Source organism: Bos indicus x Bos taurus, chromosome 4 (genome assembly GCF_003369695.1).
Source record: "Bos indicus x Bos taurus breed Angus x Brahman F1 hybrid chromosome 4, Bos_hybrid_MaternalHap_v2.0, whole genome shotgun sequence".
NCBI lineage: Eukaryota > Metazoa > Chordata > Mammalia > Artiodactyla > Bovidae > Bos > Bos indicus x Bos taurus.
The window spans coordinates 21,233,306-21,261,089 of record NC_040079.1 but is presented as its reverse complement, the minus strand read 5'-3'; the positions used below and the strand labels follow the sequence as shown (position 1 = coordinate 21,261,089).

Sequence of the window (27,784 nt, the reverse complement as noted above, 5' to 3'; positions counted from 1 at the left end):
TATGTCTAAACAGAGGACTCTGTGGCAGTTTTCTTACTAAAAAGTTGTTAAATTTGGCAATCCTCACTCTGTTCCAGTCATACATTTTTCTTAGCCATATTAGGTTATATGGAAATAAGCCAGTATCATGGCTGGTGTATGAGCAGTTTTTCTGTACCAAGGCAGTTTTCTGGAGAGCCTTTTCTCATTAGTTTAAAAGGAAAAGAGGCAAATGTGGCTCAGAGTATATTTTGATATATGGCTGGAAAGAAAAATAAAATCTTGCCAATCCCAAAAGTATTAGGAATAGCAACTGAGACCAAAATCAGATTTTTAACCTTGAAGACTTGGGAATTTATTTGCTTTTGGGTATTTGGGTATTTATTTGCTTCTTATTGAAGGCCTGTATCAATTTATTAAAAGTCCAACTAACCTTATCACAGATGCGGAGGAAGAGATTAGAACAAAGTCACATTGACTGTCTCATATTTTCTCTTGCTCTTGTTATCGCTCAGTCTCTCATGTTAGAAATTCAGCATCTGCGTTCTGGACCCACTACAGTCTGAGTAGTCATAGACATTGGACTTAATTTCATTGTTCACCAAATGGAGATGATATATTCTCTATCTCACAATGTTCTTATGAGAATCAAATGACGTAATGCATGATTCAACCATTAACGATGGAAAGTATACTTTCTCTTCCAATCTACTTTTAGAGAAAAGTGTAGCAGCAGGTTGTTTATCTGGTTGCTTTGGTATGGTTATCTCCCTTTCATTCAGAATTTAATCATATGCTATTTTGACACCTAATAAAAATTCATCCAAATATTCATTAATTTATTCAGTTTATTGAGGACTTGTTCAATGACAAACTTAGTAAATACTCTATCTGCAAATAGATAATAAACCTATAAATTAATTAATCTATAATTAATTGATTCCCTATCTTCTCACTGGATATTCTTTTGAAATATTGAGTGTTTCTTGGTCAATTATTCATTTTATACATATTTGTTGAGGGATCACTATATTTTAGGTAATTGCAAAGGGATCAATGGTTTTAAAAAAAAGCAGAGACAACCTTTATGGAGCTTTCAACCTGGTAGGAAAGACAAACATTAAATAAATACATAGACACCAAAACATAAATGTCATTACAAATTGTGATTGTACATGAAGATAAATAACAAGAGCCACAAAAAAAAATAATATGAAGGGAAAAAATCTTAAAAATCTTCATAGCTAATATCTTTAATTTATATGCCTCAGCAATATAAATGGATAAAATACTTAAAGCTTTAATCATGTGTCTTGTGGTTGTGCTATAACAAAAAAATCATGTTTTGTGAGTGTTGCAGAAACTTTGTCTTTGTGGGTTTAAGGAAAGCTAAGGGCTATCCAAGTGAGAAATGTGCTGGTATTACTAAGGAAAGGTAAGGGAATCATTTCAGTCTTAGAGAACAGCATGACCTAAGGCCTGCAAGATTTAGATCCGTGCAAGAAACTGAAAGAAAGTCTGACCAAATCACAAAATTAGTGATGCAAGAGGAAACTGGAGAGTGAGGCAGGGACAGATCATAAATAGCAGCTGCAGGTTGTGTAAATAATTGAATCTATAATGTAAGCGCACTATGAAGCTATAGAGGTATTTTGAGCAGGGCAGGGATCTGATCAGATTCGTGTTTTTTAAAAAGGTCTTTATTTGCAGAAGGCCTTGAACAGAAAGACGTGTAAAGGAGTCTCCTGGAATGATCAGAAGAGATAACGTGGCTCGGATTAGAGCAGTAGCAATAATTATGAAGATAAATAGACTGCTTCTCTAAATATTCTGGAGGGAGAATCACTGGGCTTATTTATTGCATGGGGAGTAGTAGGGAATATACGGCGAGGACAAAGCGGCTGGAAAGACTCCCGAGTCAGGGCTCAAGCAGTCAGGTGAATGCTAGTGCCATATTTGAAGATGGGAAAACTCAGGAAATATGGATTATGTTCAATTATTAACGTATTCTTTTTGCTGAAAGAAAAAGGAGCCGTGCTTGAATGTTTTGAGTTGTAGAGAGGAAACAAAAGTATAAACTCTACCTTCACGGTATTTGCACGGTAAGCATTAAGCCCACTATTGACACTATTTGACTTCCCTGGGCTTCCCTGGTGGCTCAGACAGTAAAAAAAATCCACCTGTAATCTGGGGAGACCTGGGTTCAATCCCTGGGTTAGGAAGATTCCCTGGAGAAGGGAACGGATACTCACGCCAGTATTCTGGCTTGGAATTCCATGGACAGAGGAGCCTGGAAGGCTACACTCCGTGGGGTCGCAAAGACTCGAACATGACTGAGCGACTTTCACTACCAGACGTTCTCAAACCACCTCCTATGATGCTATGGGTTACCTCACTACTAGGGCTTATTCCCTCTCCTTTCTCCCACTGTGGGACTGTGTGTACCTACCTATAATGTGTTTGCTTACAATACACCTTTGTGTGTATTTTGCTTATAATACACTTTTGAATTATCTCATTTCCCAAGACTTCAACTGGTCGGTCTTGAAAATGAGGTATTTGTTTGGTTTTTGGCTGTGCCAGGCCTCGGTTGTGGCATACCAGGCCTTTGCCGTGGCATCCAGGGTCCTTAGCTGCAGCACGTGGGATCTAGTTCCCTGACCAGGACTGAACCCAGGCCCCCTGCATTGGGAACATGAAGCCTTAGCCCACTGGGCCACCAAGGGAGTCTCCCAAAATTAGGTTCTTTAAAACAACTTTGGGGATGGGAAGTTGTTCTACAATCTTGGCAGTGAATGGATAACACTAGAGGTCTTTTCAATTTTGTCTTGCTATGAATATATTATTTGCTGTAACTCATCTGTGAGTATTTTGGTGGCATTGCAATTATTGTTCCAACTTTTCCAGCTGGTTATTTGAAAACAAGAATTCACATAAAGAAAATGTGATCAAGTTGATCCCTTGAGCATCACTACACCCTCTACATTACTTAACAATTAGAAACAAAGTGACTGAGATTTGGGGATTATGGTTTATATATAAGAATGACCATTACAATATTACTTATAACAGCCCAAACTTGAAATATATGCCCAGTCATAGGGGAATGATTATGTAAACCATGACATTGTTAATTAAGTTAAAAGAATGGTGTAGGAAAATATATGTAGGTGAAAAATATGAATACATAACGTATTAAATTTGTTTTTAAAATACTATCATATGTGTTAGTAAAGAGAACCAGAAGGAAATATATTTAAACTTTAAATCTCAGGGTAGGAGGGATTAAGAGACTTTAAAATTGTTCTCTACATATATTTCTATATTTTCTAAATTTTCTAGAGTGAAATTTATATTTGTATATTCTCCCTTTTGTTGTTGTCTTTTAGTCACTAAGTCATGTCTGACTCTTTTGTGACTCCATGGACTGTAACCCACCAGGCTCCTCAGTTCAGTTCAATTCAGTCACTCAGTCATATCTGATTCTTGGAGACTGCACGGACTGCAGCATGCCAGGCCTCCCTGTACATTACCAACTCCCAGAGTTTACTCAAATTCATGTCCATTGAATTGGTGATGCCATCCAACCATCTCATCCTCTGTTGTCCACTTCTCTTCCCGCCTTCAATCTTTCCCAGCATCAGGGTCTTTTCAAATGAGTCAGTTCTTCTCATCAGGTGGCCAAAGTATTGGAGTTTCAGCTTCAGCATCAGTCCTTCCAATGAATATTCAGGACTGATTTCCTTTAGGATGGACTGGTTGGAGCTCCTTGCAGTCCAAGGGACTCTTGAAAGTCTTCTCCAACACCACAGTTCAAAAGCATCAGTTCTTCAGCACTCAGCTTTCTTTATAGTCCAACTCTTATATCCATACATGACTCCTGGAAAAACCATAGCTTTGACTAGATGGACCTTTGTTGGCAAAGTAATGTCTCTGCTTTTTAATAAGCTGTCTAGGTTGGTCATAGCTTTTCTTCCAAGGAGGAAGCTAGTGGATGTGATGAAATTCCAGTTGAGCTATTTCAAATCCTAAAATATGATGCTGTAAAAGTGCTGCACTCAATATGCCAACAAATTTGGAAAACTCAGCAGTGGCCATAGGACTGGAAAAGGTCGGTTTTTATTACATTCCCAAAGAAAGGCAATGCCAAATAATGTTCAAACTACTGTACAATTGCACGTATCTCACACGCTAGCAAAGTAATGCTCAAAATTCTCCAACCAGGCCAGGCTCCTCCGTCCATGGGATTTCCCAGGCTAAAACACTGGAGTGGGTTGCCATTTCCTTCTCCAGGGAATCTTCCTGACCCAGGGATCGAACCTGCATCTCCTGCATTGGCAGGCAGATTCTTTACCACTGAGACACCTGGAAAGCCCATATTCTCCATAATAAGATGTATATCTACAGAGCATTCAGAGATACATCTGACTTTACAGATTTAATGATCTGAAACCTTTTTCAACAGAGTAAAATAGAAATAAAAGTAGTCTTGACAAGCATCAGTCTTTCAGTCTGTCGATAAATAATTGATGAGTACTGCACAAGTTACATCCTTGGGGATGTAAAGTGATAAAATGTTACTCCTCACTCAAGGAACTTATAATCAAGTGCCTGCTCTCCTAGATTTGCCCCCTTCGGATTCAAATAGCCTAAAAACATAATAAGGACAGTTTTTATTTTTGTCTCTGAGCTTTTCCTTTTGAGATACATCAGGAAATGAAAGGGCTCAGAGAGAGATAGAGGAAAAAACACTACCTGAGTAGCTTAAGTATCTACAGAGCCTTAATGCCATTTAAATCCTGGCTAAATTTAATGTTTTTCTCTCACATTTCTAGTATATTTCATATAATGTATTTGTAATTCTAACCAAAGTTCTAGGATGGCATTTGTATGCAAGCTTAGTTGTTCTGAATTATTCACAATCATTTATTTTTCATTCTTAGCAGTGATTTCTCATAATCTTATTTTGTGTTCCAAACATGTAAGAATTGTTGTCTCTGAAAAGTGCATTTTCTTTATAAAGCTGCAAGGTACGTTTTACATACATGTCAGCTCTATTCAGTCTTTATGTGCCTTTGTAATGCCAGAATTGCCATTTCAAAAGACAGAGAGCTACCCAGTATGAAATTATTTGGTGGTGGCAGTTGCCCAAAAGATTTTATTGAACTAATTTGTCTCTTTCATTTAATTCAATGAACTCAGCTATAAATGCTGTCCCTGATGAGGCTTCTGTTGGTATCTTTGTTGGCATATGAATAAAGACACTGCTGTTTAAAAAATGCTGTTCTTTAGAGATAAATTTACTATAGAATGTTAAATTTGAAATACTGTATTAATGTGAAAATGTGTTTTATTGATCCATCTGTATCTTCACTCCATGCTCCATTTGTTTAATCACACATAGATTTTTTTTTTTTTTTAAAGAGATCAGCCTGGGTTTAAGTTTGTGGCTATAAAAGATTGAAGCTGAGGTATTGTCCACACAACCATCAACCATCTAATATAATTTCCAACGAAATTGTTAGTAACAGGCTTCAGTGAGATTCTGATTGCCCTATTTGTATCCAGTTTGAATCTGGTCCCAGAAAAAATGACCCTGGATAATAAGTCAAGATTTAGAAATAGAAAAGTCAGAACATCTAGAGACATCACACACATTTACTGAGAAACTAACATGTACTCAGAACTCCACAAAGCACTGGGGATATAGAAAGAAGAAGACATTAAGAAAGTAGATTATATGTTAAGGGCTTCTTAATCACAAATTTTTTTTTCAAGAACTCAAGCCAAAAAAAATAACAAAAAAGTGAAAAATAGTTTAATATTTTTACTTTTCTCACTAGGGAATTAGCTCAGTGAGGGCAGAGATCTTGTCAGCCGGTCTCTGCCTCATCCTTAGCAGTTTCCATTTCATAACTAGAAATAGAATCTCAAACTGGGCTGATGTTTTGTGTCATGATATAGGAATAGAAGGCGAGCAGATCTCGAGATATTTTTCTCCCTGTGTCATGTGTGAGGAATGATATTCACAGCGAAGTCTCACTCTCAGGAACACAGAGAAGAAGGCCTTTTCTTCCACCCAAGAAAGATTCCGAGAATGCAACTGAGTGAGAGTCAGGTTTACAGAGATAACCTTGACTCTTTCCTAATGGTTTAATGAAGAGTGAATCACATGTAACCTCAGATTTCTGATGACACTTCACGGGCAGTGATGCTGTGATTGAGAATTCATGTGGAAAACCTCCGGTGGGCCTCCGTACCTTGACAGATCTATTTAGATGTTCAGGTACTTTGAGGTTAAGATGATTACTTGAAGGATTTATCGATTGTAGCACTCCCCACACCATGTCATTACTGCAAAGACAGTGCAAATTGTAAGGGTAACAAAGAAGCAGTTCTCAGGATTGTGGTTTTGAAAATTTTTATCCCATGATACCAGTTGGGAGTCAAATAAATGGATTTATCTGTCCCCTAAAAACAAATATAGTGATCGATTTGTCTTAAAATAAAAAACAACCAACTCCTGCTGAATGAAATTGGTTGTTAAGTAACCAACTAGAGTCAGAGTAGTGTTCTACAAAGAGAAAAGATCTGGAGACCCATATCTACTCACCACTAGCTGAGAGGCCTTGGACAAACCATTTAACTTCTCCAGGACTCTCTAGGTCCTGTTTATAAAATGTTTCCAATAATATTTATCTTACTGATATCCAGGGTTGACATGAAAATCATTTGGGAAAAGGAATATGAAAGCTCTGTTTACTATAAAATTGCTTTTGTTTGTATTCTTAGTCCATTGATGATACCACTAGTCACTTGGAAATCAGTCCACAAATGACTGATCCCATTGATGATAGAAGCATAATTGCCTTGTGACCAACCACTTCATCCCTACCAAGCATTCCAGACATTTCAGTGCAAAAACAAGGTCTATGGGAAAAAGTCAAAAGGCAACTGATCAGAGGAATTCCACTGGCCCTTCCCAGGGCCCTGTGCACAAAATGGTCCCCTGTGCATTGTTATTTTGCTGTGTTTGCTGATGTTCACAGTTTCCAAGACAATCACAGACTGATAACTGGGGGGGTGATGATGAACAGAGACAGAGTGAGCATGATGTTATACCCATCTTCTGGTGCAAAGGCCCCTCTATCTCATCCATGGGGTTGCAGCCTTCACTGTCCACTCTTTGAGTTAAATGTGCAAATACATTATGCAGAGACTGAATTTTTAAATGCTGAGGAATGACATCAACCAGCAATTTTTTTTTTCAAGGCTACACACATTGATGGTTTTGTCTTTGTTACATGGGTAGGACAAATTGATTCTAGGTTCTAAGCCCTCAGTCCTACCACTGTTCACATTCCCGGTCAGACTTTTGTGCTTAAGGCTCTGAATCAGGTCTTGCCCTGGAGTGGAGGAGATAGGTGGGCAGTGCTAGTTGATTACAACGTAGAGAAGAGGAACAGGTTCATTCCACTTTCGGTGTTATTTTGCTTTGTGGCTTTGTTCATCTTGAGCAACCAGCCATACAAAAAATGTGTAATATACAGTCCTTGAATTTTAATCAGTAGTAAAAGGAACACTAGTAAAAGTTCTAAGAATACTGTAAACAAAGTACATATTATATAATAGAAACAAGAATATTGATTCACAAAATCAATAAAGTGGGCTCAAATTTTCCACTGAGCTGACTGAATTGAATAAATAATCCAATTGCTTTGATTACCACACTGCTTCTTTGTGAATATCCAAAAGTCCTGAGTACTGAGATTGTAATAAACTGAGAGTCTATTGGAACTACTGGGTTTGGTTTAATGAATTGTAACTAAACTTACAATTATCCAACTTATTCTATATGCCTGAAGTTTACTGCACAGCAAATATTTACAAGTTATTCACCTTGCATAGCAAGGATGTTGGAAAAATAGAGCCCTGCTGGTAGGAATATCAAATGGGGCAGCCACTTTGGAGAAATGTCTTATAGTCCCTCAAACAATTGAACATAGAATTACCGTATGACCCTGCAATTCCACTCCCAGGCATATGCCCAAGAGAAATGAGAACATATGTCTGTGCAAAAACCTGTACACAAATGTTTATACCAACATTATTCACAATAGGCAAAAGAAGCAAATAACAAAACATCCATCAACAAACAAAATGGATAAGTAAATTGTGATGTATCCATATAATGGAATATTATTTGGCCATAAAAAAGAATGAAATGCTGATACATGCTACCATATGGATGAACCTTGAAAACATTGTGGCAAGTGAAATAACTCAATCATGAAAGACCACATGTTGTATGGTTCTATTCACATGAAATGTTCACAACAGAGGACTTTATAGAAACAAAACATAGTTTAGTGGTTGCTTAGGGCTGGAAGATATAGGGGATATTATGGTGGGTGGGGAGATGGCTAAGATTGTGGTGATGATTGCACAAATCTGAATGTATTAAAACTATTGATTTACACACTTAAACAGATAAATTCTCTGACATGAATTGTGTGGTGTGTGAACTATATCTTAATAAAACTGTTATTTAAAAATAAAGTAATACCTGATAAATAAAATATACTCAATTGAAAAATAAAGAAACCACAAATAACCACATAGGCAGATGAGTGCCACAAAGACTGTATGCTTTGGAGATTTTAATATATGTAAAAATTAAGTGTACCATTTAATATTACTCATGAGAGCCCCGTTATTTAAGAGTGCCTTACAAATAATATAAACAAACACCAGTGCTTGTTGATAATGATAATAATGGTGGTGGTGATGCTGATGTTTATGAAGATGATGCTGACAAAAACAATGCCAAGTCCACAATCTTTGGACTTCTAAAAATGTCTACATTAGGTTTTTCCTGATGGGAGGCTGTTAAACGAAATGCCAGGTGCAGGCACACCATGATTCTGTAAAGAGAAAGATTGCATTTTTCTTAGGAATTAATGTCTCATATGTTTGTAGCCACGGGAAGCTTATCAAACACTGACGTCAGCTACTTTCCCATGAGAAGCTCAGAAATTTCATAATACCATAAATTACTTTCGCTTTCCTGCTTGCTTCAGACACGTAGAGAACTTTTCATAAAGCTTAAAAATAAACATCTAACCCTCACCCTGCCATGGACACATTCTTAAGGCTTCTCTGATCAGAAATTATCTTGCCTCTAAAAATTCACCCTTATTCTTCTATTAACAATTGAAAAATCTTGGCCAATGCAAATAACATAATGGATTATTCCTATTCAAAAATTGTCCAAGAAAAAAAGAGGAAAGACTGCAGCAAATAGGAACCATTTTACAATATCAAAGCCCTTCTTTTGTACCATTATGTGATCTTGTTCTGTTCAAATAAGAATTTTTTTCATCTTCATACTTGTACAAAATTGGCTCCTCTGTGAACAAAAATACAAGCTATATCTTTGGCTTCCCATGAAATTTGAAGGGGAATTCAGAAAAACTTCCTTGGCTACCTTGGCTAGTCCTGGCCATCTAATAAAAATAAGCTAAGGGTTGATTAATTCTTCTTTCCAGATAGAGAATAACAAAAGGAGGAGGAAAAGAAAGGGGTGATATTCATTGGGAGCCTATAGCATTCTAGATTCAGTAATGGACGCTTTATATGTTATCTCATTCACTCACTCACTCACCAGTGAACTTTTACAGAGTATTATATGTCATGGAATTTACTAAATGCTTGGGATAGAATTATGAGTAAGACCATTCCTTGCCATCAAGATGCTCATGCTCATACATACACTATCACCTGTAAAACAAATTATTAATAGCAAGTGGGAAGCAGCTGTATAGCAAAGGGAGCTCAGCTTGATGCTCTGTGATGACCTAGAGGGGTGGGATGAGAGCTAGGTGGGAGGGAGGCTCAAGAGGAAGAGGCTATATGTGTACATATAGTTGCTTTACATTGTTGCACAGAAGAAACTACCACAACACTGTAAGGCAATTATACTCCAATTTTCTAATTGTAAAATAAATTAAAAGAAGCCCATGCGCATAAGATGACAGCCCACTGTGGCAATGCCTCCATAGCAACATTAACAAAATACTACATAGGCACAGATGAGTAAAAGCCCTTCAAAGCAGTTATTATTATCCTCATTTTAAAATAGACTCTGCTGTGCGTGCATGCTAAGTTGCTTAAGTTGTGTCCAACTCTGCGACCCTATGGACTATAGCCCACCAAGCTCCTCTGTCCATGGAATTCTCCAGGCAAGGATACTGGAGTGGGTGGCTGCCATCCCCTTTTCCAGTGGATCTTCCCAACCCAGGGATTGAACCCACATCTCTTATGTCTCGTGCACTGGCAGGCAAATTTCTTTACCACTAGGAAAAATAAGTAACTGATACCTAAGCTCATATATCTCTCTTAAGACCTCACAGCCTGTCTTCTTTCACAATTCCATGCTGCTTTTAAGGGAAAGACATTTCCAACCCGACTGAATACTGTAAAGCTTTGTTAGCAATCCAGGGAAACTGTTTGTTGCAGAATGCCAAGACAATTTTTACTTTCATTGGGTAATTGACTTTTTCTTGAATTATAAGAGCAATTTCCTTACTCTCTTGCTTTATTTAGTCTGCTTGGTAGCTAAATTCCTAACATAGTATTCTGTTGATACATGTTGTCCCTCTTATCTACTAGTTTATACAAATAGCTCTGTATATCCATATGCATAATCTCATAAGAATATGAAAAATGCATCCTACAAAAATCAAGAGATTCTCCCACAGGCATAAAAATTTACACTGAAGTACAAGCACATTATAGGCAAGTGCTACTCAAGATACACAGGCAAAGACTTAAATGGAAACAAACAGTTGAAGCAACTGAAGGGGAAACTTTGTGCAAGAACTTAAGGTACACGGAGTCTGAGTGAACTCGGGGAGCTGGTGATGGACAGGGAGGCCTGGCGTGCTGCGATTCACGGGGTCGCAGAGTTGGACACGACTGAGCGACTGAACTGAACTGAAGGCACTGGAGATAGATTTGGGAAGAGCAGTGGTGGAAAGTGAAGAGGAGACACCGCGGTTAGTGAGCAAGGGTCTGAATGCACTGCGAGGTTTTAGAGCATCTTAAGATGATAAGTAGTCCCTGTATTTGAATTGCTTTGGTATGGGCCACTTGCAAAAACATTCAATATTTCCCTTCTAAGATATAGTAAGCCAAAATATATATGTGGAAAGTTCACTAAGTCATTGGTAAATAATCCAGTGTTGACTTTTAATTTAGAAATAACTGGCCAAATTGATCCCAGCCTTCCCGACTGCGACTTTCCCCCTACAGAGTACATTCATCTGTATTCCTTTTTTGTTTTCTCTCATTGTTTGTCTTTCTTTTTATTTTCCTGCTCTAACATATAGTAATATATGACTTGGAATATTAAATTTTCATAATTGTATGTATTTTGAGCTCATAAATTCCCTTTAGTTGTCATCTTTCCAGATTGAGGCTTCATCTTTTTCTATTCACATGTTATTAAAATACTCTTTTTATTGATGTGTAGCATACAGAAAAGCACACAAATCATAACTATACAGCAATGGTTCGTTTTCACAGAATGAGCAAAGTGATGTAGTCAGCACGCAGATCAAGTAACAGAACGTTACTTAGCACCCCAGGACCCCCTCGTGCCCGCTTCCACAGTCAGGCCTCCTCCCCTCCCCTCCCCCACTGCCCCAGGATAACCGTCATTTTGACTTCTGACACCTAGTGACAGTTTTCTTTGTTTTATTTGTTTGTTTTTGTTGAATTTTATAGTAATGTAATCCTATAGAATTTGGGGGAGGGGGTGTCCAATCTCTGTTATTTAAAATTATGTTTCTGAAATTCATTACGGGAGTGATAATTATATTATTGTAATTTGCAACACCGTATTTTGTTGTTTGCCAACCACAGTTTATCCATATTACTATTGATAGACACTGAGGTAATTTCCACTTTGTGGGTTTTGAGTAGTGCTGGTCTGAGCATTCTAGTTCATGTTTTCTGATGAATATACTCATGGATCTTTGTCATCTATATACATAGGAGTAAGCTTTCTGGGTCACCAGTTAGACCAATATTCAGCTTTAGCAGATACTGCAGAATATTTTACCTCAGTGATTATTCCAACTGACATTCCCACAGCAGCGCGTGAGAGTTACAGTTGCTCATCAAAACTTTGAATTGTCAGTCTTTTCAATTTTAGCTATTCTAGTAGTGTGTAATTTGAATTAGAATTTTCTAATGATCAATGAAATTGATCACTTTTCATATGTTTATTGCCATTTTAATATCCTCTTTCTGTGAAGTACCCATTAGAGTCTTTACTTATTTTTTATAGAGTCATATTTTTTATTGATTTTTGGGAATTCTTTGAATATTTAAAAACAAATCCTTTGTCAGATGTAAGTTTTGCTAACATACATTTTCTAAATCTGTGGTTTGCCTTTCACTCTCTTTATGGTTCTTAATTTTGATGCAGTACAGTTTATCAATTTTATTCTTTTACGGTTAATAATTTATGTACCCTATTTACAAAATCTTTGCCTGTCCCAAGATCATGGAGGTATCTTCTCTTTTCTGAGAGCTTTAATGTGTAAGTTTTCACATTTAGATCTATAATGAATCTGGAATTGGAGGAGGGGGCGTATGATAGATATATGATATTAAATAAAAGCCAAGATTTTCTTTTCTTTTCTTCCATATGGGTATCCAATTGAGGTACTAGGTGATGTTACTTTCCTCCAGACTGAGTTACTTTATCTTCTTGTGGTTTGATACAATTGGGGAAATTCCCTTTAGTTGAATTTGAAATTCACCTGCCATTTCCTATGATTCCATTGACTTCTAGTTTGCCCCTTCTCCACAGATGAACTCTCCAAAGGTCTGAGACTATATCCCAAGACCCTTTCCTCTTTTTTTCTTTCTTGCTTGCATTTTTTAATCAAAGTATAATTAATATATGGTAAAATTTTACTCCTTTTCGTGTACAGTTCTATAAGTTTTGACAAATACAGATAGTTGTGTAACTTCTATCACAATTAAGAAATAGATATATCAACTCCAAAGTAGTTCTTCCTTCTTGTACTTCTGAGTTTTTCCTACTCAGTGCCATAATACTGCAGAAACTCTGCGATGCTTTTCAGAAACATTGTTTCTTATTCTCTTATTTACTCCTGTCCTTTCCACTCCAAGTGTTCAGTCCTAGAAAGAGCTTTGAAGTTGAACAAGTCTGGGATGCAATTTCAACTCTGATACATGTTAACTATGTAACAATGAATCTGAATCTGTATCCTTACTTTGAAATAAGATACTAAAACAGCTATTTTCGGTTTTCTTTTGAAGGTTAATTAGATAACAAATATCAAGTGCCTTGCACATAGTGGGTGTTCAATAGATTCTCCAAGAACTGTAAGATACATGTATCTTTTAGAAATAATGGAGAAGGGGTGGTGTAGGTCGTCCCTGAAAAGCAGTTCTTTTCTCTGGGAACCCCCTTCGATGCTGAACTTGATTGAACTTGTTTTATTCCCAGCCATAACAAGGTCATTCATAGATACTGAGACATACACATTATATATTTTTTCCTTAAAAAACCATAGAATTATACAAAAACCCTCTGAATTGGAGAGATCTTTAAAAATCTATTCCAAATGCTTCATGTTACAGATGAAAGAATTGAGGGGCCAAGAGTACTTAAATAACTTGGTCAAGGTCAGCTCACTCATTAGTATTTACTTAAGTGACCCAAATTCCCTGAGATCACATATTTCTTCTCTTCCAAAATACTCCTAGGTCCCATATTCAACTATAAATGTAAAACAGAGACAATTCACAAGAGACAATTATTAATGTTTTATTGTTACTGGCGCATTTTGACTAAAACCCATAGATCTATTTTTAAATATTTTATTTTAATTTCCATTCCCACAAATTATGTGACTTCCTGCCAACTAAGTCTGAAATAGCTTCTTACCATTCCTTTCCCATTCCAAGGATTATATCCTGTAGTGTTTCATTCTTTTATTATTAAAAAATATTCTGCCTTATTCTCCAATGCACAAGACCGAAAGGAGCTCATGGAAACCCACAAAAGACAGCTCTCTTCAAGTTTACCAAGTTAACAGGAGTGCAGGGGGACATCTATTGTCCTGGGCATTGGATGCCCAGGTAACCAAGTGCATCCCTGGCATGCTCCCCGATGGCTGGAGACAGATGACCAGCACCTCTGCCATCCTCATGCTTTCTGGCAAAGGTGGTACTCTGACAATCATTTTTTTTTTTTTTTTGGAAGTCCCTTTTTGTTCAGCACATCTTTCAGCATTGTATATTCTGCTAATGGACAGTTAAGCCCGAATCCCATATGGACTGAACAACTTGGAAGAGTTTCCTGATCACAGAACACACAGTCATCTCGTAAAACCCTCTACCTCCCACCAGGATTCTCAAAGGCTCTTCCAGAAACACTCTTCACATGAGTGACTCCTTAAACTAGAAATATATTTTCAGCCTAGGTATCTCCTCTTCAGAGAGACCATCTCGCACCACCCAGCATTCAGTGACCCTCTATCACATTAGGCTCTTTTATTTACTCACTATTGGAAATATGCGTGCTATCTGCTCCACCAGAATATAACTTCCATGAGAGCAGAGTCCTCGCTCCTCACTGTGTGTGCCGTCCTGGCTTAGAGAACTCACTCAATCTGTAAATGAATGTGGGCGTGTATCCTTGTCCTACACCTGTCAGGCTGAGTCTGCCCCCAGATTTGAATACTGGCTTCATTACTTACTAGCTGGGTGAATTTGGGCCAATGTGTCAAACACAACAAATTTCTCAGGGCTTCTCCTATGTTAAGAACATGTATCTCATTAGGTTGTTATAATGATAAATGAGATATATGAAAGGAGCTTAGCCCAGGGCCTGGCACCAAAAACCCTTAACACACAGTAGTTATCAGAATCTCCATGAGGAGAGCTGAGCGTATTACAAAATTGTCATGGGGGATTTTTTAATATAAATATTAATGTTGAAATCAAAGGATCCTAACTCAACTCCACAGGGCAATATATAAATTAATGAAAACCCAGTTCTTCTTGTTGACTCCATGAAGTTATTCTTCTTTACAAAGGATCTCTAATTGAACCTTTTCGATAACTCCCTGTTATAATAAGTTATCATTTGAGATACTCTCCTTTATCCGACCCCTTGGTATCCTTTTGGAAAATGGCATCTTTCTGTGAAGACTTGTGATAGGAATTTTAAAGGAGAAGCATAACCACTTTTTGCAAGTACGTACTGTCAGTATTTTTCCATTTGCGTAACCTAGCAAGGTGCTAGGTCCTGCTCCTCATGCTACTGAATGGCTTTACCTAGAGGTTTCCTGAGGGTTTTAAGAAAATCACTCCCCTTAGAAGACTAGAAAGCTGATTGAAAGGAGAGAAATTCCTCCTTTCTTTTTATTACACCTTGATTCTCCCATAATGAATGCTTTCGTATAAAACCCCAATTTCCCCACATGCCTGAGCAGACAGTGCAATCAAAGGAGCAATAAATAGCACCTGGCCGTTTGCCACTGGCTGGGAAGGCGACTGGACCGAGGCAGCGGGGCTCATTTGCCTCACGCCGTCCAGTTCGCTCTTCCGGCCCCTCTCCCTTCATCTCGGGTCGTTCCCTTCCTTACCATGTCCGGTCTAGACTTAGCTTTGCCTGCAGAGAATTTCAGCAGCTGCCTCTGAGCCAAGTCAGTCCGTCTCTATATGCTGGGCACCGAACGGAAAGCTTAAAGGGATCCAGCGAATAATGGTTCACCCAGGCAAGTAACTGAAGTTGCAAGGTAGCGGACAGTTGAAAATGGTCTTGAAACAGGAAGTGAGAGCTTCATCAACTTTCTGGCCCTTCCGTCCTCAATCTGAAAATAAAAAGTATATGTGAAGACAAACTCTGTGTTTAGTCACTCTGCTATTCACCTTATGGTTTCTCTCAAAAGTCTTTCTATCTTTGTCTCGCTAACAAGATGGTTCATTAACATATACAGAGACTCTGCTGCTGCTGCTGCTAAGTTGCTTCAGTCATGTCCGACTCGGTGCGACTCCAGAGACGGCAGCCCACCAGGCTCCCCCATCCCTGGGATTCTCCAGGCAAGAACACTGGACAGACCAAAAAAGAAACATTTCCCCAGATCCCCAATTTCTTTATATTTTTCTTTATTCGTTCCCAATTTTAAAAATAAAAATACTGAGGGAATTGGGACCAGGGAAAGGGAAACTAAGCAATTAAGTAGTGACCCTGCCAGAGGATTTGGGGGAAGGTACTGAGGATTTTTTTCCCCTATAAGTTTAAATCTCTTGATTCATTCATTAGGCAAGTAACTCCCTGATTTCTTCTAGTCCTCTGTTCCTTCTATGAAGCCTGAGGGTCAAGAATGAGAGGCCTATGTGGAAGGGGTGGACTTCGCAGGTAGCTCAGTGGTAAAGAATCCCCCTGCCACTGCAGGAGACCTGGGTTCAATCCCTGGGTGGGGAAGATCCCTGGAGAAGGAAATGGCAACCCACTCCAGTATTCTTGCCTGGGAAACCCTGAGGGCTCCAGTCCACAGGGTAGCCAAGAGTCAGACGTGATTTAGCAATTAAACAATAGCAAGAGCAACATGTGGAGTGAGTACTATAATCTGCATCAGCATCTGAATGTAAGGAACTTCTTGTAATGTGCAAATTTCTGGACACCTCTCTGGAATTTCCCATGTCATATTTTCTTGAAAAAGCTCTCCCAGAAGATTTTGATATGCAGCCAGTCTGAGAACCTCGATTCTAGGGGGACAGTGTACCATAAGTGCCATGAAGCCAGGTTCAATGGCTGTTTCTTCACTGGCAAATCTCAGATATGTTCCTGGCACATACAGAGGAGCAGGACCTGGAGGGGAGTCTCTCCCACCTGCACCCTACATGTGGACAGGGATCAATGACTTGGAAAAGAAGTCTGAGTCTTTATCTCAGTGACTTGCAACCTGCCAGCACTTTAGACTCACTGGGGACAGTTGAGAAACACATGCCTGGGGCCTAACCCCCCAAATCCTTGTTAGGTTGATCAAAGGAGGGTCCCTGGGTTGAGTCATTTTTTCAGAGCTCCTTGAGTGATTGTAGTGTACAGCCAAGGTCAAGACCATCAACTAACTCTTAGGCCCTTGAAGCTGCCCTGAAGTTAGGAGGGTCAGGGATCATGCCTTCCCTGCATTCTAGAGATGATGAAAGGAAGGCCAGGGAATAGATGCAGTAGGTCTGGATGTGGCAGCATGGGGACTAGGCACTCAATCCTTATTTATTTTTAAATTTACTCATGGGATTTGTTCTCATCTAAACTCTATCCTCTCGTGCTATGCCAGGGCTTCCCAGGTGGTGTTAATGGTAAAGAACCCCACTGCCAATGCTCGAGACATAAGAGCCGTGGGTTCGATCCCTGGGTAGGGAAGATCCCCTGGAAGAGGGCATGGCAACCCACTCCAGTATTCTTGCCTGGAATATCCATTGGACAGAAGAGCCTGGAGGGCTACAGTCCATGGGATTTCAAGGAGTTGGACATGACTGAAGCAACTTAACGCACATGTACTTGTGCTATCCTAATCATTTAGGCAGTGGTTCTTAATTTGAGGGGGAGGGAAAAAGGGAGCAGAGACTACTTTCAGAAATGAATGAAAGTTAATACACAAAATCTGGCCTACAGTTTTGAGGAGTTCATCACCCTCCTCTAACTCATAGGTTTTGTTCACTCACTCAACAAAATTTCTTGATGCCCTGCTGCATGCTGGCAGAAGCCTAGGAGCTGCAGGGAACTAGACTGTAAGCCAGGCTTGAGCAACTTCTCCAGCTAGCAGATGTCTCACAGATTTTCTTGTCCCCCTTTTCTGCAGTTTTATGAGAAAGTCCTCCAATATTAGGCCCACAGTAGAAGGAAAGGAATTTAAATGGGATTTGGAGCTCTTACCACGTTCTGGCATTGTAACCTAGAAGGATAATTATATCTTTTGTCACTCCAGCTAGATATTAGGCTCCTTAAGATCAATGCCCACATCTCCAGAATCCTGAGCAAGGTACTGTAGATGTACGACAATACAACAGTTGAAGTGTGCATTTTGGACAAATAGGAGGAGATGTTGAGGTTGAGGGAGGGGAGCTGAAGGTAGCCTGAGTGACTGCTCAGGAATAAAGAAATGGAATAAGAAATAACACCTGGCCCTGCTAAACAATTTACAAGACCCTCAGGGTTCCCCATCCTTAGTTTGCAAACCAGCCTTCCTGAGATGGATACAAACCATTGATACCATGCTAGGCAGGTTTTTGTTTGGTTTGCATTTTACCTTTGAAATCTGAAATGAGAATCTAGGAATCTAAGATTGATTCCCAGCAGTGTGATTCCAAGCCAGTCCCTAAACTCCAAGAAGTTCTAATTTTTTCCAATGCAAAAAACCAAAGAATGGGGTAGGGGAAGGCAGGGTGTGTCCTTAAGGTCCATGTGGGCCCCATTATTCTGCCAGAAAAGGCAAACGTTAAAACCCAGAGCTGCACTTCCCACACTCATACCCACAGCATCCTCGCTGCATCATGTTGGGGCAGGTTAGGGATGCAATGGTGATTTGCTGTTGCAGTTCATTATTTCTTTGGTCTAATATTTAATATTTGTTGCTGTGTTTCAAGTATAAGAGAGTTACCTCTAGATTATCTACTAGTGCATTCTATCATTATTTGTATTCTTCTGGACCCTCCTCTTTTACCTATTAACCAAGCTCCTAACCATCAATAGCAGAAGACTTTGGGCAAAGCAAACGGTCCAAAAAGACTTTGAGAGTCTGAGGTTTAGAAGGTTTTGAAGGTGAACTTAGAAAAGGCCGTGTCCCTGACTATATTCTAATGCCTTTGGTCTTTGATTTTTGGCATTGGCAGTGCTCCCTGCTTTGTACAAACCATCTCTCCCCTCCATTATTTAGAAGAATTTAGGGACTGACTCTGTAATAATTGTATTAATTTTCTTTAAAATGCAAATGCAATATCTATTTATATCTGTGCTTTATTTCCCTTTAATGGTCCTAACCAACATCAGTACCTGAGAAAGAAATTGTATCTTAAATATTTGGAATAGTTTGACGTTAACTAAAATTCAATCCACTATGTTTCCATCCTTTTATGCCAGGTAATCATTGAAAAGTTGAAGATCATCCAGCCGAATTCATAGAGATTGGTAATCAACCAGAGGTTCACGAGCAGACATTTGACTGCTTACCTGTGAGTAGAGTTTATGTGGTTTTGTTGGTGGGGAGGGCTCTGATCTTAGCAATTACATAGCCTTTCTGCCTGATTGTCTAAATTCTTGCACCTAAAGATGCATTGTGAGAAACCGAGGGTTCTGCTATGTCCTTCATAGTTTATTTACCAAGTAATCTAACAAGTTTGAAAGAATTGTTTACCTGTTTTGTAATATTATTTTTTTTGCTTTATTTTTAATTTTTTTCCCTGCATCTATAGTATATTAAGCAAAACAGTCCCCAATCAATAATGCAGTTCTCACTTCCCAAGAATGTTGCTGACTTGAGGGAATAGAGAGATGATGAGTCAGTCTTCAGGGTAAAGGAGCTCACCTTTGAGCAAACAATGATTTCAGAAGGAAGTACCCTTCACTCTCAGCAAATCCTCCTCACCTGGAAGAACTTCTACCAGTAGACAGTCTACCTGGGGAGCAGCAAGAGGAGCTTTCAGAAGGTAGAGGATGGAGAAGCTAAAGGAAACTTCACTCATTCACAATTTTTCCAAGGCTGGCACTGGTAGGGAGAAGTGGTTTTCTGTGGCTGCCAGAGCAAAATACCGCAGACCGGGTGGCTTACATAGCAGAGATTTATTTTCTCACAGTTATGAAGGCTGGAAGTTCAAGGTGAAGGAGGCGACAGGTTTGTTTTCTTCGAAGGCCTCTCTCCTTGGCTTGCAGATGGCCCTCTTCTCCTGTGTCTTCACTAGCACCCCACTGCCAGCACATGTTTGGAGTGCTCTCTCTGTATCCAACATTTCCTCTTCTTAGAAGGGGCACAGGCATATCGGACTAATACCTGCTCTAAAGATTTCATCTTAACTTAATTACCTCTTTAATGACCAGATCTCCAAAGTTGTTTATATTCTAAGTTATTCGGAGCTAAGATTTCAACATATGAATTTGTGGGAACACAACTCAGTCTCTAATATCTGATCTTTTTTTCCCCCTATATGCTGATTTTTAGTTTGTTGCGTATGGACGGCTCTCTGAGTCTCCTCTCCTGAACTACCTTAGTGTTTACATCACTCTTAGAATATCTAGTTTTCCTGCAGTATGTTGCAGTCCTTTGTATACATCTCTCACTTCCCTGTTTCATTACATAATTTTTGAAGCTGAAAAGTGTGCCTTTTACATCTTTCATAGCACTAGAGGAGGCTTTGTAAATAGTGAGCATTCAATAGTACTTATGAAATGAATAAATGAATGGAGAGGTAAGATACAAGTCTCTGAACCTGTAATTTGCTTTAAGACTACCTCCAAATAATGATTATTAGTGGTGCTTTCTCCATACTTGCTGCCTGTCTCCTGACTTCCAAAAAGTGGAAATAAGTCAAAGCTGGAGAGAGAGACTGAAAAAGAAAAAAAAAAAAAAAAAAAAAATATATATATATATATATGATTAACTGATGGCAGGAGACTTACCTCGCTCCTCAAAGAGTAAATAATATGGACCTGCCCCAGATACTGAGAACACTCTTTTGGGAGCCAAGAGGGAAGGACAGTGAGTTTAGACTGAGACCTGCTGAGTTTAAGGGCCTGTGCGACATCCAAGGGTGTGTGTCTAGAATACAAGGGCTATGCACGTCTGAAGCCCAGGTAATAACTAGAGATAGAAATTTTCATAATCATAACCTACACATAGGAATTATGAGGCCACCCAGAAAGACTGCAGAGGGAGAGGAGCAGCGGTTTAACAATGCCACGAGAAACTGCATGTAGAAAGTTTTCCTGGTGAATAACAGGAGGAAGAAATCTAAATGGCATTTCTAATGTAAGAACATGTGTATTAGCAACTGTGGATGTCTATTTCTCTCTTCACTTATTCCTTTGGTCCTATTTTATACCTTCTTCTGTCCTCTCCTTTAGGGCTTTGCCCCAAACCATTCCTGAGGAGCTTTCTCTACCCGAGCTTGCTCCTCTCTAGCCAACTCCACCAGAAGCATGTGTTTGACTCCCCAGCTGCTTGCCCAGGGCTATCCTACATCAGCACTTCCCTTTAGGACCATTTCCTCCGTCACAATCAGAGCTGATCAGACTGGACAGTAGGGGAGGTCCAGAATTAGACTCCTCAGTGTCCAAAGAGACAGAAGGTCAGGTGGCTGGGACTCCTCTGCCATGGAACATCGTCTTGTCCAGACAGTCAGTAAAGGACTCAGTTGAGGGGAATGTACCTCCTTTGCACTGAACCCCTTCCACAGTCCATTGGTCTCCCCACACTTCCTATGCCTTCAAGGAGGTTTTAGTGATATTTTCATGTTTCATGCGCAGGACAGAATGGGGGCTAATGAAGCATGAGCGGACCAGGCCCTGAGTCATGGTGGCCATAGCAAGCTTCTCCTCTCTGGGTCTCACCATCAAAAGTGATTTCTAATTGGGCCACCTTCACCCCAGCCCTGAATTTCCCACTTTTTTCCTGCTTAGTGTGATACAAACAAAAGGAGGAAAACTAGTCATTCATTTCTCTGTTATTTTCTAAAGTGTCATTTCTTTTCCTTGCTTCTCTGTGCCCACCCCCCTCCCCTTTCTCCATTGGTTCTCTTTCTCTAGCAGAAACCCATGATCTTTCTTTGGATTGTCTGATTATTAGCAGGAGAGCCTGTCAGAGGTTTGTAAATGTCCTCCTTCTCTACATACCCCCTTCCATTTCTTAAAAATAAACTTTGAGATACCAGATTTCTTCAAGCATCCCCCACTTCCATACTTTCCTCTTGGTATTCTTCAAGTTGCCAGAAAAAAGATGCCTTTTTCACTCCGTGACCTAAAGTGCTAATCACACCTGTGTCAGTGGATTTTACATTAATTGCTATTTGTATAAAATGAGCAGGGAGAAATTCTGAAGTCAAGAGAAAACAGCTCTGCAATCCTTGCATGGCCTAGGTCGGGTATTCCAAATGAATGGTGGCCAGTAGCCAGCAGAGGTGCCTCCACACTGGATTTCATTCATTTCAGTCAGCTATAGGATTTGGGCTTCCCTGCTGGCTCAGAGGTTAAAGCGTCTGCCTCCAATGCGGGAGACCTGGGATTGATCCCTGGGTCGGGAAGAGCCCCTGGAGAAGGAAATGGTAACCCACTCCAGTATTCTTGCCTGGAGAATCCCATGGACGGAGAAGCCTGGTAGGCTACAGTCCACGGGGTTGCAAAGAGTTGGACACGACTGAGCAACTTCACTATACTATAGGATATGAAAAGAAAGATACTTTTCCTATGAGCATGTATAAGTTGTAAGCACCTGGCAGGCTTTGCCTTGTTTTAGAACAGCATAAATGGGAGTTTGTATGACCACTGTGGGCCAGTATTTTTAGAGTCAGTTGAAGCTCCAGATGGTATGGAAAGAGAAAGTTTTTTTCCCTGTATCTTCTCTTGAGTTTTGCAGAACAAGCCTCTCTGGACACTCTTGACACAATATTCAGCTTCCTGTTTAGTTCAAGTGTGTCTATACTTGTTACAGCAGAATCTGAAGGGATCACTTTTGCACTAAAAGTCTTTTCTACAGATTTCTGGTAGTAGCTGCAGAACGACGCCCAAGTTTGCTTAGGAATCAAGAGGACTCAAGGAGCATGAGTTCTCAGGTCTTCCCAGTTCTTGAAACTTTCATGATAAGGAAGGTGACAGGACATTCCAGCATCACCACGTGCAGATTTTGTAACTTTGGCCGAGTGGTGGTGTTTCCCTGGCCAGGGAATTGACCTGGCCTTAGGAGGCACGTCCATTAAGCACACATTCCTACCCAGCATGGCTGTTGATGGAAAGAGGTTTTGTCAGGGTGGGCAAACCAAGATCAAGGCACAGATAGCAGGGAGGAAAACAATGGTGCCAGGAGTTCTTGCCTAGAACTCCTTTCCAGACTTCTGTTCCAAAAAACATGAGTGAGTATGCCATAAAGAGGAAAAAAAAAAGAATGATCCTGCTATTTAGCTTTCAAACAAAACGATCAGAAGTCTGAGGTTCCAACTGTGACAGGATTTGTACAGTTCAAGGACACAGACTCAACTACTTCCAAAGTTTGCTTTGGGATGTTCAACAAAACAAAGCTGCAAACATCTTGCACTAGTCCATGGAACAGTCCTCCAGTAGGGTTTAAAGGCTCAATCTGGGGGGTGGTGGGGAGGGAAGACTAAGACATTTTCCTTCCTACTATTTTCTGTATCAGGTCCAACTTAATGCCAAATTAAATCTAGATTTTTTTTTTTAATCGACTTTTACTGGAGGAAAAAGCAGAGCTGCATTCCCTGAAACAGATATTTTAAGGCCAAACTTATTACTTGGGTTTTTTTTTTTCTCCTCCTTTTTGCTAATTCAAAACAAAATGTCTATCATTCACTCTAACACCAGTCTTTAAGAGCTGGAGACAAATGGAGTCTGAATATTCACGCCAACATGGTATAAATGAGCTGTGATTTCAGGAGGCTGGCTGTTTCTCTGACAGGGGAAAAGAGAGGCTGACTAGTTTAATATCTTTGGCTGAAAACACTTTGTTAAAGAGGGATGGAGACAGCCAACATTAATATCAAGTCCTGTTATTTAATGACCAAGAACGACATACTGTGGAACGGGGCATCCTGAGTTTGGAGAGAAGTGTGTTTATCATATTCAGAGAATGCAGAGAGGGCGTGAATACAAACATCTGTCAGACCTGAAGGAAGGCGCTCTTCTGAAAGCACTTTCTTCAAGTTCTTCAAAAGATTCCTCCCATAAGTATATTATACCCATGACTGTGAATCTGACTCCATCACAGACTCTCAAGATGTATAAACATAAAGACATTTGTTATCATGAGGGACTCTGGGGACATATCTACTGCCTCCCCCAGCTTGCTGGCTAATGGATTAGAACTAAAAGATGCAGTTATAAGTCAGTGTTGGTGGGGGAGGCTTGCGACCACTGTTAGCACCATCTGTCCTTTTCTTGCTCTTCAAACATACATATTCAGTCACTCATTAATGTATTCACTCTACAGCTATATACTGAATTGGAACTTCTCTAGCCGGTGCTATATTAGGTCTGGGCTACATTAACAATTCTAGTGTTCCTTCATTCTTCCTATAAAATGGACTTTTTTTATTGAATGCGGTAGAAAAATCTAGTGACTCCAATAATATACTCATTGACATAAATTGTGATTTCTGGTTCTTTTATTTATTTTTTATTGGCCTTATCTTAACAAAGAGTCATAATATTTTATATATCTCTGCTGTCTCATTTACCTATCATTCTTAATTATGTGGTTTACAGGCGAAACACTGCAGAGCACTGGCTATATCTCAAATTCTACTTTTCTGAAAATTGCTTTGAAGAATGATGCTTAATTGTCCCCTGCCTTCTTTATTTCCTAAATTCTGTTTTCAAGAAGAATTTTTTAGGGGCAGACATAACTGTAGTATCAAAATAGTTGAAAATTAAGAGCAAAGTAAGGGTTTGTCATTCAATTAAGAGCAAGGTAAGAGTTTGTCATTTTTTTATTGGAATGCTCAAAGAATCGAAGGTGAGAGACCCAGAGTGATTCACTGTGGAAGCAGTAGTGTGTTAAGCCACAGAGCCCCTCATTTGAACAGATGTCTGTCACACCCCTGCCTAAGTTTTTATGTTTAACATTGTATTCTCTTTCTTAAAGGACTCCCAAATAATTTTCAGGTCCCACAAAATCTGTCTTAAGACAGACACTAACAGATAATCTTAGAAGATTTTGCTTCCTGTCTGAAATTAATTAAATGAAAAAGCAAAAAGAAATAGTCAAAGTGTGTTTTACTTTTTAAAGACTTTAGGATGAATTCAGCTTATTTTCTAAAGTGAACCCCACTTAAATGAAATAATAAATTAGTTTGCCAAAGCCCAAATGAACATCAACAAGATTCATTTTCATTTCATTGATAAACATCAAATATGGACTCCCCCTAACATCAAGCAAGCCAAATCCTTCCAACATGAAACAAATTCTAGACAGGGTTGTTTGTAGCCGAGTATGGATCCTTTAGGCAATTACATGGTCTTTTCAACAATGAGGTTCTTGCCATAAGCTACCTTGTATTGCATCTTGTGAGAAGTAGCATAGTCTCACAAAGCACAGACTCTAAGGGCTAGGCTGCCTGGATGTAAATCCTGGCTCTAATATTTGCTAACTCTATGACCATTTTTGGGCTCCAAAATCACTGCAGATGGTGATTGCAGCCATGAAATTAAAAGACGCTTACTCCTTAGAAGGAAAGTTATGACCAACCTAGATAGCATATGAAAAAGCAGAGACATTACTTTGCCGACAAAGGTCCGTCTAGTCAAGGCTATGGTTTTTCCAGTGGTCATGTATGGATGTGAGAGTTGGACTGTGAAGAAAGCTGAGCCCCAATGAATTGATGCTTTTGAACTGTGGTGTTGGAGAAGACTCTTGAGAGTCCCTTGGACTGCAAGGAGATCCACCAGTCCATTCTAAAGGAGATCAGTCCTGGGTGTTCATTGGAAGGACTGATGCTGAGGCTGAAACTCTAATACTTTGGGCACCTCATGCAAAGAGTTGACTCATTGGAAAAGACCCTGATGCTGGGAGGTATTGGGGGCAGGAGGAGAAGGGGATGACAGAGGATGAGATGGCTGGATGACATCACCGACTCGATGGACATGAATTTGGGTGAGGTCTGGGAGTTGGTGATGGACAGGGAGGCCTAGCGTGCTGTGATTCATGGGGTCGCAAAGATTCGGACACGACTGAGCGACTGAACTGAACTGAACTGTGACCTTGGGCAAATGACACACCTTCTCTGAGCCTTAGTCTTTCCATCTGTAAAATGGACTCAATAAAGATTGTTACAAAGATTTTAACTTATAAAGTTCTTAGAACTGTACTGGGTACATAGCACATACTATATAACCATTGACTAAATAAATAAACTTCTCCATCTAGAATGAAGGCTAATAGATGAATTCACATAAGTTTACCCTTTAACTCCTCACAGTGCCTAGCCTGGCACATGAGAGCCATTAAGGAATGATTATATAAATTAGGGATTACTAACAAGCAACCTGAGGTCCACACTGACCTGCAAGTGGGCTTCCTTTGCCCAGCATGGTTTTCTTGAAATTTTGATTTTGAATTTTTTTAGGGATGCATTCATTCTCCATTTCCCCACAGGCCACCACTCCCCAAGTATTTACCTTTTGGGTCCTTAGAAGCATTTGAGTTTGTCATTCCTGGTGTAAGTGAATGAACACGTCACATGTGAGCACTCCTGCAGTTAGCAGCAGTTTTATGACTCATTGGAGTAGGCAGATGGGGCCAGTGAGCCATTTCCACTCCCTGAAGCCTTACCTGATTAGCTTACCCATTCCTATTTCTATGTTAGAAGCCATAGAACAGAAACAGAAAATCAGTAAGTTGAATAAATATCTTCATGAAGCAGTGCCTAATATCACAAGATCATTTTTGTCATGGACTAACTTAACCATGGCTATGTCAGTCATGGCGAGCTAGGTTATGCTGGGGTTGGGGACCACTCAAAATCTTAGTGACTTCAACACAAAGGCTGCTCACTCATGCTTTCTCTCTAACCCTGGATAGGCAGGAGTCTCTGGTCCACATCACTGCCATCCTTACTTGGGGACCCCAGGGCAGAGAGAAAAAATACCCTGAAGGATCTCATATCAACAAATAAATGCTCTGCCCCAGAAGTGACGGGATACTTCTGCTCACAACTCATTGGCCAGAACTAGTCACTTGGCCCCAGCTGCCCACAAGGAAGCTGACAAGTACAGTTCTATAAGGTCCCCAGAAAGCGCAAAGGGTACGAACGGCCAGAGGTGTGGAATTTTTGGAACTTGGATTTTTAGGCCAGAAGTTTTTCATTAAGTTCAGCTCAGCAACCATTCTCATGTATCTGTAAAGGCAGAGCAAAACACCCAGTACTGTGAGGGGATATCAAAGGAGACGCAGGCCCTGGCATTGAGCAGCTTCACATTTGCTCAAGAGAAAGAGAGGTTATAACACATTTGAATAACAAAGCTGTATAGTATTGACCATCCAAAAGAACAGTGCTAACAATGCTACAGAGTTGAAAGACAGGATGCTTCTGGAGTAAAGAGAAGACTGAGCTACACTCTAGAAAAATATATGGGATTTGCAGAAGGAATGGAGGGGACTGCAGGTTACAGAAGAGAGGAAACAGGGACAAAGGCCCAGAGGCAAAAATATTAGCTGGATTGTTGCAGGACTAAGGTAGTGGCCTGACTGTGGGGTCAGGAGAGGTGGTGGGTACAGTGGAGTCAGTCCATGCAGGGCCTCTGGGGTGGTCAGGGAAACAGGATGGTCGCTTTGGCAGGTGCGGGGAGGGGGGCTGGGGGAAAGACCATCCCTCCTCACTAACCCCTTCAAAACCCAGGCACCTAAACCTCCCAGGCATCAACTTATTCCCTAAACCAAGATTCCCGGATACCCAGTCTTCCCAGACCCACAGGGCAGTCATTGAATAGAGACAGTAGTAAACCTTGGGTTGCGCCTGTTTTCAGTTCCAGGATTTG

General features: G+C 39.9%; 1 protein-coding gene across 7 annotated transcripts in view; it reads left to right on the top strand.

Annotated features, from left to right (window-relative positions):
- The window catches only part of CALD1 (caldesmon 1), a 231,484-nt gene that overhangs the window by 80,970 nt on the left and 122,730 nt on the right, over window positions 1–27,784 (top strand). For all 7 annotated transcript variants that reach the window (XM_027538941.1, XM_027538940.1, XM_027538942.1 and 4 more), the window contains one exon: window positions 19,172–19,263. The gene's annotated coding sequence lies outside the window, so the exon portion shown is untranslated. The remainder of the gene's footprint in view (window positions 1–19,171; window positions 19,264–27,784) is intronic.